General features: G+C 45.3%; 1 protein-coding gene across 4 annotated transcripts in view; it reads left to right on the top strand.

Moving 5' to 3' along the window:
• Positions 1-1655: 1655 nt before the first annotated feature.
• The window catches only part of MYO6 (myosin VI), a 118588-nt gene continuing 104381 nt past the window's right edge, over positions 1656-15862 (top strand). For all 4 annotated transcript variants that reach the window (XM_055714039.1, XM_055714038.1, XM_055714037.1 and 1 more), the window contains exon 1: positions 1656-1742. The gene's annotated coding sequence lies outside the window, so the exon portion shown is untranslated. The remainder of the gene's footprint in view (positions 1743-15862) is intronic.

Below are 15862 nucleotides of genomic sequence, written 5' to 3'. Positions count from 1 at the left end.
TTCAGTTTTCCTCCCAGATAATTATCCTTATCTCTCTTTTACATAAACAGAAGTAAGGCTGAACATACAAAGTACTGCCCTGAAAGGTAAAGCCAAAGGCAAACTCCCATTTGCTAGAAGTTATACAGTATTTTGATTTGTCCAAATTCTTAAAGATTCCTAAATTATATCAAGCAAAGACGCAACTGTCAAATTCACTCTGCTGCTTTGCAGGTGTGTGGAACGTTTTACAAACCAAAACAACCTCATAGCGCGTTTCAGGAGTTGTAGGAATGTTAATCTGGACATAGGATTTAACTCCACCCATGCCTTGCCCAGGATGAAGGATTACTCAGGTGCTTTTCGTACTCCCATTTTCCTTCCCATGTGTATATCCACACTGATCCTTGACTGAATCCCTTCCCGAGAGAATCCCCTGGGTTTTCTCTTTAACCCCTAAAAGAGGCCAAGGCCTTATTATAACTGTTGTATCTACAGGGGTTGATACGGCTGGAAGAAAACATTTTGTTTCAATTATTTATTAGCTAGTGGCTGTACAATGTTCCTGGTGTTGTCCGAACACCCAAAAAGGATGCAGTGAAGCACACCGTGACTAAAGAAAGGCAGTTAGGGCTGCAAGATTAAGGCAAATGTGAGAGATTTTGAAGTATGAACTGGTTTGTTTCCCTCTGTCAGCAAAATGCGCAAGAATTTTATGGCTGTCGGGTGGAGAGCAAAGCGGCTTTGCACATGCAGTTAGGGTCACTGTGCCGCTCATGAGGTACTGTGTGAAGAGAAACAAAGTGTTTACAGGAAAGCTGAGGAACCTGCTGGCAATGCTAGGAATGAACGCTCGTAAAGCCGAGGGACGCGGAGGTGACAGAATTCCAGTGTGGCTGCCCAGGGGAAGGTGGTTGTGGGTGCCGAGCATGATGCAATGCTGTCCAGTTGGGCCGCTTTCCCGAGCCACACCAGTGCGCCAGCCACCAGATGAGCGGCTGGTTCGTGGGCAGGTGCCAGGGGAACCCCGCGGAGCTGCCACGGAGGCCGGCGGGGAGGCGGCCCGGCACTGCGCGGCCTCCTGCGAGCCGCGGGGAGAGGGCTGGGCTGGCAGGTGCTGCTCCTCCAGGGAGCGGGGCCGTGACCGTGGCCGCTCCCGCCCGTGTGAGATCCGCCCGGGCAGGGCCCCGGGCCCGGGCCCCCGCGGGGTCACACCGCCCCTGCCCTCCCAGCTCTGCCCGCGGCCGCAGCTGCCACCTGCGCTGCACCTTTCCTTAGGGGGCCGTGGTTTATAAAGACAAAGATCACCCCAAACCTGACCCTTGACGTGACCGGGTGGGTGAAAAAATGAAGGAAAAAATCCAGCGTCTCCCAGAGCAGCCCGGAGCCCGCCCGTGAACAACACCGCCGGGCCGGCAGGGCGCAGGCCGCGGGGTCGGGCCGCCCGGGGGGCACCGGGCCCGGCCCTGCCCGCACCGGCCGGGGCGGCCGCGGGGAGCCCCGGGGCAGGCGGCAGGCTGGGCCTCCCCGTCAGGCAACGCCGGTGCGGAGCGAAGGGCGGCGGGACGGGCCCCGGCTTCCCAGCTCCCAGGGCCTCCCCCTCCCGCCGCGCTCGCCGGCGCAGCCCCCGCCCCCGGCCTGCCCCTGTGGCGGTGACGTCCCGGGCGGGCCGTGCCGTGCCGTGCCGGGCGGCGGCGCAGAGCAGCGCAGCAGCGGCGGCGGCGGCAGGGCTGGCAGCCGGGCGCCGAGGGCGGCCGCAGCAGGTAAGGACGCGGCGCGGCGGGCCCTGGGCTGCCCTCGCCGCCCCTCCGCAACCCCTCCCGCCCGGCCCGGCCGCGACGCGCTGCCCCGTCGCCTCCCGCCCGACCGCGGGGCGGCGCGGCCCGGCCCGGCGGCAGGTGCGATCGGCTCCCCGGCGGGGCGTTCTCCGGAGGCTTCGTGGAGGGGAGCGGGGCTCTGCGGGGCAGGCGGCCTCCGGCAGCAGACGCGAGCTGCAGCGGCCGGTGCTTCTTCAAGGGCTGCTCGGGGCGGGGGCGCCGGGGAGGGAGGGAGCGAGGCGGCTGTTGCGCCCGGTAACTCTCACCTTACAGGCGGCGGTAACGAAGGAAACGTACCGGCGCCGACGGCGCGGCGCAAGGCGTGTCCCGGCGCCGGGGTCTGCGGGTTCGGGCAGCGCCGGCGGCCCCGGGGCAGCGCCCGGCTGGGGCGGGGATCCCCCAGCCCGGCCCGTGGTGGGTGCGCGGCCCCGGGCCCTCCCAGCCGGGCGCGCAGCGGTCTGCAGTGGCTTTTCTTTACTTCCTTCCCTGAACTGTCATGGGAATTCCTTTCCTGTGGTTTGGTTGTTGGGTTTTTTTTCCCCTCTTTCATTTTTTTTCCCATTAGCAGGGATGGTGTTTTACAGAGGATGATGAGTTATGCTGCGCTCCTCTCCGTGTTTCATTAACATCTCTGTGCTTGTAGTATTATCCTTGTCACGGCAAATAATTTTTTTACAGCCTGGACTGGCTGAACGCAGTATGACCAGTAGTGCGATTGGAAAGTGTTTTCTCTTGGAGTATTTCTTGCGTAAATGCTTATGCGGGCTGCGTTTTTGGAGAGCAGCATATGTGAATGGCCTGTACAACCAAAAAGCGGTACCCGGTTCCTGTAACCTGCGTTCCTCACCGAGCAGGGAAACTCCAAAAGGTTCCTCACCTGAATGGGAATGGGCCATCGCTCGGCTACAGCTTGCGGTGCAGCGCATTTGTTGTTGATGCTTGCCTGCTACTTGGCCCTCAGGTTCCTAACCTAGTAAATCTTGATGCCCACAGAGGCCTGTAAGCTTGAGATGGCTAATTTAGTTGATTACAGATTGTATAAAAGGATGGTATTTCACCTAAATATTGCTGCTTGTCAGCCCTTTTTTACAAAGGTGGAGGGAAGCAGTGCGTCGTGACTCGTGTCCTGTCTTGCTGTCGGAAGGGAAGGAACTTTGAGGCGATCCAGTTTCTTACAGTTCAGTGAGCATCGCTGGGCTGCGGAGCGGCCTCTGAACTGGGTTCACAGCCATCGGAGTACAAAGGTTGGCCGTGGGGCTGAGTCCTTCTGTTGCAAATGTGACTAATTAACAGGGTAGAGGTGAACTCATGAGTTAAGTGTCATCAGTACTTTTTTCTTCAAGACGGAGGGGAGTACTTGGGGAAAAAAGCTTGATGACAGTAGAAATGATTTAACGATTAAAATTATCTCTGTGCAGATTTAAAAATACAAGCAAATGTCTTCTTCTGATATTTGTTTAAATACCATATAGCTGACTTGTAAGTTAGCACAGTTTTAAAGCATGCTATTTATAAAATAACTGCTAAAGAAAGATCTGAGTATTGTTGGGGTGGGAGAGTAAATCTAAAAATTGTCAGAGCACAAGTTAGAAACTTTGCAATGCAGTTTTATCTAACAGAAATTAGGATTTAGCTTGACTGTATTTTTAGTGGATGCGCTTTTAATGCGTGTAAGTTAATAAACTATTCAGTGATGGTACAGTTATGCCCTTGACTGTGAAACTATAAAGCCAGCGGCATGAACATAAAGGCAGTAAAATTTGCTGCAAGGCTCAATAGCTTTCTGAGTTAAAACCGCGTCAGTGTTAGCTTGCAGAAATTGTAAGTTGAAGTAATTTCCCCACCCCCACATTTCTAGCCCGAGTGGGCATTCATGTATAATCTGCACTAAGTACTGCATCCTTTGGATCCGGATTGCATTCGCCTTTGTTTTGATACTGGGATGGTATTTTGGCCCATTAACCATAATGTTCCTGTAAGCAAGGTGAAGCTGTGCTTCCTTGTGCCTGGTCTGCAGGGGTGGCGAAGGCTTTGTGACCTAATCTAACCTTCATATTCTCTTGGTATTTGATAATTCTGGTCTGAGGAAAGTTTTGAAGTTTTAGAAATGTTGACAGTCTCATGAGTGGTGTGGCAAAATTGCGTAGGGACTATTTATTGTCACTTCAGTACAAAATGTGGAAGCATCAGTTTAAGCTGGCACGTTCAAAATGAACAGAAGGAGTGTGTTTGGGTTTTGACCCAGTGCTTAGTTAGTTAAGCCCTGGAAATCCTTTCTGAAGCGTGTGGATGTTGAAAGTTTACAGGGGCTCGAAAAGCAGCTGGACAAATTGATGGAAGAAAAATCCACTAAGGCTGACTTTTACAGAGTACCTCTTGTGGTTCAGGGGGTCACGTTAAGCCTGGGAGAATATACTGGGAAAGTACCGTCAAGTAATTACCAGGTTTTTTTATTAATTTTAGGCATTGACTACTTCAGGCAGCATATCGGAGACAACAGACCAGCCGTGTGACCCAGTAGGGCTGCTCTTAGGAAAATTGTTTATTCATCTGAAGTGTTTGAGAACAGCGGAGCCAAAGAGACCAAGTCTAGAGATAGCAGCTCTGGGTGATTATTCTCACTAAGTGCTTATGAGTTGCCATCAAACTGGAAAGTCAGCTTAAGTGGTGCTGGGGCCAGTTCAGGCACCTTTGTGTTTTCATTGATGTCTTTGATCAACAGAATTAGCACAGAGTCTGAAGGAGACCAAGGAGGCGTTTCAGGCCTTATTTTTGAAGCTCTGTTTTGGAAGGCAAGAGATCTGTGATGTATTCAATGACTGTATTCATTGTAATAATATAATAATTTAATAAGTATATCTTATACTGTTTCCAGGAAGGAGGTCCCATAATGCAGATAGGTAAAGTCAGCTTGGCAGCAGCACCGTGGAAGCAGATCTGAGGGTTATGGGGGATCGTGGTAAACAGTGAGATGCAGTGCTGTTGAAGTTTATCATTTAACTTTTCTTACTAGTGAAACCTAAGTTAACAGAATAATGCGTTCAGTTTTGGCCACAGCCCTTAAAAAGATAAATGCAAATGTCACAATCCGGCAGAAATGGTCGTCAAGGTTTAGGAAGGGTTTGGAAAGTATCGTCTACAGAGACCATGTGTGTTTGGGAAGTGTGTTCTACAAAGGCTGGACAAGTTCACTTCCAGCAGAAAGAGGATGAGATGAGGGGACAAGAAGATGCTATAGTCTTAAAATTAGTGCTTTGTGTCCTGCCAGTGACTATACTGAAAAAGGTAAAACTAATTTGTGTCAGAATTTTGATGTAGTTCTTAGTCTGATATGCTTTGGGGAAAAATGGAGCAAGCTGAGGTTGCACAATCTTCTTTTTGCAAAGGTTTTTGAAAGTCATAATAGGACTTGTGTTAAGGATATATTAAAGACTTTCCTCATGACTATTTTACTTGTTCTCGTGCAGGGGGTTGAACGTGATGATTTTGTCAGGTGCTGTCTGTATTCTGGCCTGAGTTGATGTGGAAAGAGTAATTTTAGTACTCAAAAGAAATGCAGTTTCCGTGATAAAGACCTAGAATCTTTCAATTATTGTTGGTCATCTGATGTCACAGCTTAATGCATTTGGTTTTAAAATAGTGTTGCAGCAAACTATTGCGTTTGACAGCAAAATGTTGTGGTTTAGGAGCGCAGCCTGTAATCCCTTAGGAAGTGTAGGTGTAGGATCGTATTGTGATTTAAACCAGGAAAATGAGAGGGACACCTGAGGTATTCATCATCTATTTTAGTATATACTGTATGTGGCTTCATAACCTCTGTCCAAATGTTACAGCATCTTCTGTTCTGAAACGCTTTTAAAGAACTGTCAGTCTATTAAAAAAAAAGAAAAAAGAAGTCAGACTTGTTAAGTGGTGTATGTTTCTTTAGATACCCTCATTTTTAATCCGTTTTTTAAAGTACTCAGGGGAAGAGAAAAATGACAACATTTTAACATAGTATGCCATCTATTTAGTGTTTTGCTTTGCTGTTTCTTGGAATAACTGTGATGTTTGTAGTAAATACTGGTGACTGAGACTTACATTCTTTAAGTATTGGTAGACACTATAATAATACAAAGAACACTCAGGAAGATCCTGGGGATGAAACTTTTTTTTTTCCCCTAGAGTTGTCAGTTTTGTGAAGCTAAATGTGAAGTATCAGCACCCTTCATGGTTTTTGCTAAGGTTCTGATGGCAAGAAGAAGAAATCCCTGGGCTCTTTAATCTCTGGTAGTATGATTTCTGTAAGTAATGACCATACATAGTTAATAGTATATGTTCTGTTGGAAAGAGCATGCTGATTCTGTCTTTCAGTAAGCGACTATCTTAGAACACCAGTTAAAAAAATTGATTTAGCCAAAGCTAGTTTATGCTTTTTCTGTTGTGAACAGCATGCAAGAAGAGAGCAGAGGGTGATTTGGCCAGGAACGGCGGGTTTGGTTCGGTCCTGCCACTGTGCTGCGTGCCGCAGCTCAAAGGCAAAGCCTGTTGCCACCTGTGGACTGCTTGGTGTGGTGGTTTGGGAGCAGACTAAGATTTTCTGGTGAAAAGGGAGCGAGTTGTGGCCAGGTGGCATTTACCCTGCGGGCACGGTGCTGGCTGCCGCTCCTGTAGGCATGCTGGAGCTCTGTGAGCTGTATTGCAGCTGCTGTCAGCAGCACAGCATGCGCGAACGCTGGGTTAGCCGGGTGCTGCTGTGGCTGTGCTGCAGGCCGTACCCAGGGTTTACACCACTCCCAAAGCAGTTCTGTCAAGCCAGGGGTCTTTCCTGGTCAGCTGAATGCTTCTCATTCTGCAAGTGGGTGGATGACGGGTAGTTTCTGCTTGCTCCAGGGAATGACAGATGGATGAGACATCTGGAGTTAAAACTCAACTTTTCGTATGTGCCGCTCACAGTGCTCCTGCTGCTGTGCTCACCTGATCTCCGAGTGGTAAAGGCAGAATGGGGCCAGTCTTCAAACTGGGATCCAGCCCTGGCAGTGCTGAACGGAGGTGTCGTGAGCCCTGCTGGAGCTGCGGTGGCTGTGTCTGTATGTGCACCTTCTGGGCTTTGGTCTGCTCTCAGAAAAATCAATGGAGAAATTCCAAGAGTTTTCAGCTGGAAGTCTGCGTGAACCCTGGATTTGCAAATGCTCAACAAAAGGCCTTTTTTAACATAAAACTTTTCTTTCGTGGTTTTTTTTTTTTTTTTTTTTCCCAAGCAGTATGCTTTGAAAGAGCTTGCTGAATTTATTTTGTGAACAGACAAATTAAGAGTATTATTTATGTAGTGGATAATGATTTGTGAACAAACTTGTTTTCTTTGTCATTAACAAGATTTAGCAGACTCATTTGAAATTTGGGGGGGGGCAGGGAAATCGAAGCAGGGAATGTAACAAAGTCAGTGGTTCACAAAATCTCTTGAATATCAGCAAGATCTCTGGCTATATCGGTAGCAGAAACTTTGGGAATTGTATCTAAGTGTTTCTGTGGATCCTTCAGGCCTGATCTGAAATTGTGTAAGTATCGTTACGTTTTGTATTTTGAGCTAGTCCAGCTTGTGATTTATATGGTCCGGAAGTCTGTCCCTCTCATGTGCTCTGCCCTCTTTGTTGCTGTGACACCCAGCCGGTTTTGGTCATCTCAGGTTAGTTCTTAGTGACCCAGATCCAAAGCAACCTGACTGAAAGGTGATAGTGCAACAGCCCTGTTCCAGAAGAAGCTGCCCATGGGAGGGAAACGCGTACTTCTCCAGTCCTCTGGCACGACTGTGAGGGAGGCCGTGTCTGCAGTGGGGTGATGACACCCCTTCTGAGTTCCCATCTGTGCTTTGTTCTTCCCTGATTTATTCAAGTGCAGCCCATCGCACCCGCTGTATAGTTGCGGAGGTGATAGCAAAGTCTTTCCTGAAATCCTCCGTGGTAAAGGCTGGCTGTTTTGCTCCATCATCCTTTTTCTTGGCTGGGTGTCTCTGTGTTCAGGCATAGCATGAACCTGTGAATCTGCCCACAGTGGCACTCTGCGTTTCAGCGGGGGCACTGAAGAGTTTTGGGAGGGGGATGCCCTGTAGCTGCTCTGCTGGTTTGATGTTTAATGGTGTGCGGTAACCTCCTGTGCTTTGGGCCCTGCTTTTACGTACCGCAGAGTTTCCAGGACAGCACTCAAAGCATTCAGGAATGAACAATCTGACAAATATTTTTAGGAACTTCAATTTCAATTATTTTCTAGGTTTGCAGTTTTGTGAGTAGTTGGACTGAGGTAATTACCAGCTGGTCCCCTGAAAAGAGGAAATCTTTTCACGGCTGCACCTTCCCCTCTGCTCCCTTCCCGGCAGTGCCGCTGCCCATCACCTTTCTCCCTATCCTTGCTGCAGAGGGACATCACGCATGTCCGAGCTTATGCAGTGGGGCAGCAGGAACATGTAGCGAGGAGCAAAAATGAAGGGGAGGCAGGTGAAAGGTTTACCCTTCTCGGGGTGGTAAGCTGTTACCCTTTCAGCCCACCCTCTCTTAGAAAACTACAGCATTTTTTGCAGTCTCTTAAACCTGTGTAACCCTTTGTTGCCTCTACCAAAAGGTACACAAACACCTCCAATAGCCCTGTTGCAGAGAGAAATGTGGACATAAAGAGTGTATGTAGGGAATGTCAGAGTAATAACAGTAGGACTGGAAAGGACTGTAAAAGATCACGGACTTCAGAGGGCCCTAAGAAGACATGGGCTGTTATTACTGCGTAAAGATAATACTTGGATTTAGTACATGTGGTAGTTTTGGGAGTGGGGAAGAATCTCTTTTATGTTTTTTGGGGTTTTTTTGTGTTTGTTTTTTTTTCTTACCTGTGATCCTTTACAAAAATAGGAAAACTAATGAGATAAATCTTTGTCTCGTTTTATGGGCTCCTAATAAGTTGTTATTTTTGCAGTGTTTGCTGATTGCTTTAAAGGCTTCGCGGTGTTCATGAAGCAAGCCTTTTTGGCAGGTGCCTGGTACACAAATGGCAATCTGAAGCATGTTGTATCTCTGCTGTGCTGCAAGGAGTGTTATGAGGATGCTGTTTCTCCTTTCGTCGTACTTTTTGGGTTGCCTTTTGGTGAGCATGCTGCCAGGCCTGTTTTCTCTTCCTCTTTTAATTTTTTCTTTTAAAATAGACTTGACAGCTATGTATTCATTTGTGGGAATATATGTGCATGTTGTATCATCGCTTCATTGTCCTTGTATGCTCTTTGCTGCAGAAAAAGTTTCTTGGAGACTTTAATGTTTTTTACAGATTTCAGTAACTGAACTGTTTAAGAACATTGTTTCAAATTTCAAAGTTCATGGGAAACAGAAGAGAAATGGGCTTGTCTGTCATAGTTGTCTTGAATTGGAACTGTTGGGAACAAAGCATTTAACTGCAAGTGTACAGAAGACACAGAAGTTCCAGAGGCGGTGTGGTGATCTTCATCTTCAACTGTAATCCTATTACAGTACTCTGGCATCTTCTCAAGCAGCTGAAATTAGTCGTGGTCAGACACTCAATGTCAGATTATATGGACCTTGAGATAGTTTTTGGTTCACTGCATGGATGTCATATATTAAAATATTTTTTTTATTTAGGTGTTTGGAGATACATTATGGGCTTTTGAAAAAGTGGTGTAACACCTTAGTATTCTTCTAGATCATTTATAGAAGAAAAAATTTTAAGCTTTGCATAGGGGAAGGATGCTTGTTAAAATATGTTTTGTATCATATTCTGATGGTAATCTGAAACAAATCTTAGATTTTATGTTTTGCTTTGGAGTTCTACATTCCTCCAAAGAAAAACATTATTTCTTACTAACCTAGGGAGAGGAATCTTAGCCATAAAGTCTCTTAGCCTGTTATCATGCTTACAAGTCATGTCTTGCTCAAAAGGTCAACACCCACAGAACATGGCTTTTGCAGTGCTGTGGACCAAGTAGCTGCTTTTCTTGGATCTGTAACAGTCTTTCCTATTGTAAATGAAAATGCCGTCTTTTGATGACGCGGCATCTAATACTATGGGTATTTCTGTGTTACGTGCTAAATTATAATTATAGATATTCAACACCAAAGCAGCAATGATAAATATAAATAATATGTTGACCTTATACTCTTACGTATTATTTTATTTCATTCTAAATCCTTGCAACCTTTCAAAATTTTTCATACCTGTATGTATTTTTTAAAATATTATATCAGATTTCTTTTAGCTTGGAATGGAAAGTACTTTTTTTAATGAGCGTTGGGGTTCAGCTTCTTTGCATCTGTTGAGTTGTGTGTTTATTCATGGTAGTAGGCAGATATTTGAGATATTAGGCTGGTTCATAAACTTTATTTTAAATTTCTCTTTGCAGCTTCTGTTGCAAACCCTTCTGTTACGGTCCTGGATCAGTTACTGAGCTCTGTAGCAGGAGAATTTTATTTTTCTTTATCTCATTAAAAAAATGCAGCTCTATTCCTGATTTTTTTTTTAATTTTTGTTTTTTACTAAAAAAATAGGAATTCATCTAAGTAATAAGTACTGACTGCTTGAGTGCATCAGATGGAAGTGGAAATTTGCATAGTTTCAAAGAAACTGGCAGTTTGAGATGAGTTGTTTTCTGTGTTAATCCTGGTTTCTTTACAAACCCCTGTGGGAGGGAAGAGGGCGGACAAAGGCCACTTTATGTTGCTGGCGTGTTTGCTTAGTGACTCTGCTGCTTTAGCCCTAGGGAGGAGTTAGAAGCAGGGGAGACAGAAACTACCAGGAGGAGGAGGAGGAGGAGTATGATGTGAGCTCCTTCAGGAACAGAAGAAGGCTGAAGGATGACGCCAAGGTGGGAAAGGCTGGGGAGCTGAGAGGACCAAAGGGACCCCAGCAGATTCAAGAGGGAACACCTGTAGTGGAAGAAAAATGCTGGCTTGGCTGCTTGGAGGCAAAACAGGGTAGCATCAGGGTTGCTCTTCCTACCATGCCCGGGCTGGACTTCAAAGCCATATTTTTATCCTCAGCTGGAAGATGCTGCCTGATCCCTATACATGCCTAGGCACTGACCCTGGGTGTGCCTGCCGTGGGTGTAAGAAGAGCATGAGGCCTCACAATTTTGGCAAAGTATTTCACCCCAAGACAGATAAAGGTTTAGGAGCAACAACAGAAGGTGTGCTGAACTGTGGTTAGTTATAATTAATGAAAGCTAATTGGCTCATGTTTTCCTAGGACTCTGTGTGTTCTCTCTAGCAGCTTCTCTTTATTTCCATCAGTTGTCTTTTTGGAAATGGCCAGGGAGTTTTGAGGGGATCCAGGTAAGATAGCAGCCTTCTCAAAAGGATCTGTTACTTCCTCCACTGCAGCTGCTTTATGGAGAAATTTGAATGGGCAAGACACAGCTGTCCATGAGACTTGTGTGGCTTTGTTTTTATTGTGATCAGCTACTCCATTTTAAATTCATGGCCTAATTTTTTTGATGAACATCTTATAGGCAGGCAAACCAACAAAACTCTTAACAGGTAGTCTCCGGTCTGACAATATGGTAAGCACATCTGTGTGATAAATACAGGATTTTTTCCGAGTATTTAATTTTACTTTTTTCAGGCCTTTGCTTCAGTTTGAAAAGCCGTCTAACTACCATACACCTGAAGATACAGGAGAACCAAGTCAAATATGAAATAGTAGCCACGTTTGTAGGAAAAACAATTTTATGTTGTGAGGAATTGGCGTAGTGATGTTAGCAAGCATTTAAACAAAGTTTTATGTTTGTGTGGGGCTGTTAGTTTTTGAAGCGCATGTCTTAGCAGTCTTCAGGTTACTGCTGTTGAAAAAAGGAGGGTGGTTTTTTCCTTTTTTTTCTGCCACATCACCACTTCCCTTAAGCATCTCCTGCAAGTGTTTGGGCTATGCTGAACTTTTAATATAAGCTACAAGCTTGTACTAGTACTTAGGTAAGTTAGAAAAACTAAAGTGCCTTCTCTATTATTGTACCTTTGTCAAGGTCTTTACATATATTCCCATCCCAACAAGAAGAAAATGTGGGAGAAGAGCAAAGGGTTTTTTTAAAGATCTTCCTGTAGCTGAGGGAGGATTTCCTCTTTTTTCAGGTATCAGGGCTCTCCTCTCCAAGGCCCCTGACCCAGCTGGGACAGGAATGGCTTGGTGTGGAGCTTGGGTGCTTCAGGCTGTAGCGAGTCATAGGTGAGATGTAGACCTTGGTTTGGTGATAGCTGATAGTACCTCTTTGTACTGTTGGATGGAATGGCAGTCAAATTTTGACCCAGATGCATGTGATAGCATTTTGAGTTCACTGAAGTGTAAAATGTAATGAATACTCCAGTGTATGCTGTTAGCGTGTCACCTGGATTGGCTTCCTGGGTTGCATTGTGTCTTGTCCATTGTTTGTCTCCCGGATCACTCTGGGATCCAGGCTGCAGTGGAGTTGTGATCTGGGTCCTTGGTGCTTCCAGTGCAGGTATTTGTGGGTGGCTTCCTCTGAATCAGACTTCATTTTTCAGAATCAGCTGCTGCCCTTGAAGAAGCCCTGCGTAAGTCAGGACACCTGCCGCCTTCTTCCCCGCCCCCCCCCCCCCCTTTTTTTTTTTTTCATTTTTTCTTTTTTCTTTTACTTTGTTACTTGCAGGATATCCTGCCTTTTGTGTTTCACAACTTGCTGGAAATGAGAAGGATTTGCATGGCGTCAGTCCTACAAATGAGCATGCAGCTTCGCATGCTCTTTGTGGACTGCATATACCAAGACAGATTGCAAATGGAGTTTGTACAATAGAGCAAGTAAAACTGGCTCCTTCAGTACGGTTTTCTGAGGATGAAAGAGATGCTGGTTTTTTATTTACTTGGCAGCCAGTTTTGGTGTCTAGTGAGAAAGGCAGTGGAGAGATATAGGGCAGAACATCTGGTACAAGCAGAATTTGAAAACTGGAAAGAGTTTTAATAAAAATTCATATTTTTCTCTACTCTGCCTTCCCTTGTTGAGCATGACCAATGTCATACCACTAAGCACTGGATTGGGAATGGCTGTAATTACTTGGAAGCTGTCAACCTACAATTAACCTTGCTCGTCAACCAGAGGTTGGGAGAGTGAAGTGGAGGACGCATTTGCTGTGGGGGACACTCCTCTCGCAGCAAACTTTGCTTATGTGTGCACAGCAGAGCCTGGGAAGCCCTGCAGTCGAGTGTGCTCGCTCCCCATGCAAATCAGCAGGAAGGAAGGAGTTTTGTTGTTGTTGTTGCAGGCTGTTGTGGGTTGCTGTTCTGCTCCTAGCTTTGACTACTCACAGGGGTCTTTGCACCGGATGGCGTCGCACTGATCTTGTTCTGGGTCAGCAGAAGCACCATGTCACCGTTTCAGGAGCACCCTAGCAAAGAAAGCCCTATGCCATTTGCCACCAAAAAATGCATGTGGGTTCACTAGATTCCTAGACCAAAGCAGCAATCTGTTTTCCTGTTTTGGGGAAAAATGGAAGTGAGGGGAATACTGTTGCATTGAGATGAAGATCTGCTTTACAAGGTAATTTTAGGTGCAGCTTAATGTGTAAGAGGGAGGAAGTTTAGAGTAGAAGGACTTGAGAAGGAGAGTAACAACCAGTGGTACAAAATTATTAATGCTGATGATGACCAGGGTGGTGTAAGCAGAAGCAGCCATGTGATGTAGGGAAAGCATGATCTGGAACAGTGGCTGCCGAGCTCTGGTCATGCTGCATGGAGGAGGCTGAGGAGATGTGGTTCACCTTCCAGGCAGAGCCTCGCTGGCTAGCTGGGCTCAGAGGCATGGCACGGTGCAGGACCAGCACTGCTCCCCTGGCAGGATGGAAGGCTCCTGGCCTCCAGGAGTTCCTCAAAAACAAAAGCTGTCAAGAGCATTTCAAGGAGTTTTTCTTACATGGAATAGCACCAGCGGTGATTTTCTAGGATTGGCGCTTTCTGCTGCTATGTTTTTTCCTCGGTAGCTTCAGTGATCCTGCCGTTTCTGTGTTCTTTGACTTGCTGATAGCTGACAGTTTTCACAATAAACGTGTTTCTGTCTAGAGAGCAAAAAAAAAAAAGTTTTCTCTAGAGAGAAGAAAAAAAGCAATTTGAGGCTGGGAGAAGACAGAAATTATAGGATGTCAAGAGAAAGGGAAGAAGCCGGTTATCAAAGATGAAAGTCATTCGCTACAGTCAAGGCCTATCTTTTATTGCACTGCTATAACAGAAGGGCAGGCCAAGCGGAAAATGAGTCCCTCCCTTCCCTTGTGTTTTTCAGTGTAAAAGTAGTCGAGACCCACAGCAGCAAAGGCTCTGCAGGGAGGCTGCGTCACTCTGAGGGCACTTCCAGGGTGGCTCAGGATCTGCCTCTGGAGCCACACCTGGTGCATTAGGGCTTCCTAGGCTGCTACTGCAGGGCACACTCTGTATTTCTAGAATTATGTCAAAAGGTTCCATATCAGAGGAGGATCATCACACAGTGCAGGTTGCTGGACGCATGAAGAAATGAGTTAAATTACAGCATCCAGTAAAACTTGAATGACTCTTACAGAGTGGAAGCTGGAAAACCAAATACTTGTTTGATAACCTTTGAAATATATCTATGCTTCTCTTTTGTGCGCTTAAACTTGAACATCAGCAAATTTTGGTAAATTGTCACTTCTAAAAACAATATTAAATATTTATTATCTCTTAACAGACCAGATGCAGTGGTGTTTTTCTTTTAGCAAAATTAGATCTGTATCTTTCACAGGTCATAACACTGGGAGGTTAGCCAGCACGTCTCACCCTTGGCTGGGAAGGGAGTATAGGAAATGGCTGTTGCTGGTTGTGCAGGCATTTGAGAAGACATTTGATTAATTTCTTGTTTTCCTTGTTGTTTCCAAGTTAATGGAGTTATTCAAAAAGCATTTATATTTTTTTTTAAAGTTTGTCAGAGTAAACCATTATAGCTAGAAAGTTCTTTTTACTAGTTACCTAAATAAAGCAGAAACTGGAACTTCCTTTTAACAGAGCATCAGTACCAAAATGCAATGTTAGGTTGATGGTTAATATTACTAATTTTCTTTCTGTGTACAAAGAAAGAAAGATCATCTGCTTTTGTTTTTGGGGGGATACTGTGGCAAAAAATGTACTCTGCGTTTATAGTTCAGCCTTCTAAACTATGGTTGAGTGCTTCTTTTAAATATCCTCTATTTATTAATAGAAATAATAAGATAATTTTTCAGACCTTGTGTCCTTCAATCAATAAAAGGAAATGTGTACATCCCTGTAATTGAAGGCAAGTATGCTATTGTGAAGGGTGGAATATGCGTCTTTGTAAAGAGAGGTGGCGTCTCCATTAACGTTGTGTGACGAGGGTACTGATTCATCTGTTGATGCATTTTGCAAAATGGGTCTGTGTGTTGATTGTGTTTTTTCTTGTTTTGTTTTGGCTTTTTTTTAGTTCAGTGAGTTATGTCACTTGGGCTGCTTTTTACTATCTTTTCCTTTTTGAACTCAGTTATTCTTGAGTTCTTGCCTCAAGACTTCATACAGGTCTCTGGAAGGTGACTGAGCCCCATGTGTTTATTCCTCGGTCTGTTTCAGCACCAAGTGAACCCCATGTGTTTATTGCTCACTCTGTTTCAGCACCAGGCAAAGGAACTGGGCTTTTCTGGTTCCTGAGGAAGTGCCAGACTTGAATTAACCCTCTGAGTTCTTCATTGTAGTCAGATTCTACACGTAATTTTTTCTGTTACACTGTTTTGAATTTTTTCTAAGATGACCTTAGAAGGTCTCTAATCATATGATGTTGGGCACCCATAAGCTTGTAGTTTTCTAGTTCCCATGAATAATTCAAAACCAAAAACTCTTCCCTGAGGAAGATTTTTACTCCGGAGAGGAAATACAGGAAATCTATGAGGAATTTAGTATTAACCCTCTGCCCTCCAAGAGAGTGCTTAGATCCTTTGACAGTGTGAAGAAATACTCATCCTGAAAGCAGTTTTGAAATATTTCTGTGTTTTCAATATCAAGGAGGAGTTTGAATTGGTCATATCAGACTTCTGAGTAGAATTTCCTGATCACTCTAATTAAGCTTCTATGGAGCTCAAATT

Source organism: Falco cherrug, chromosome 6, assembly GCF_023634085.1.
Source record: "Falco cherrug isolate bFalChe1 chromosome 6, bFalChe1.pri, whole genome shotgun sequence".
Classification (NCBI taxonomy): domain Eukaryota; kingdom Metazoa; phylum Chordata; class Aves; order Falconiformes; family Falconidae; genus Falco; species Falco cherrug.
Note: the sequence above shows the minus strand (reverse complement) of the source record. Positions and strands in the feature narration are given on the sequence as shown.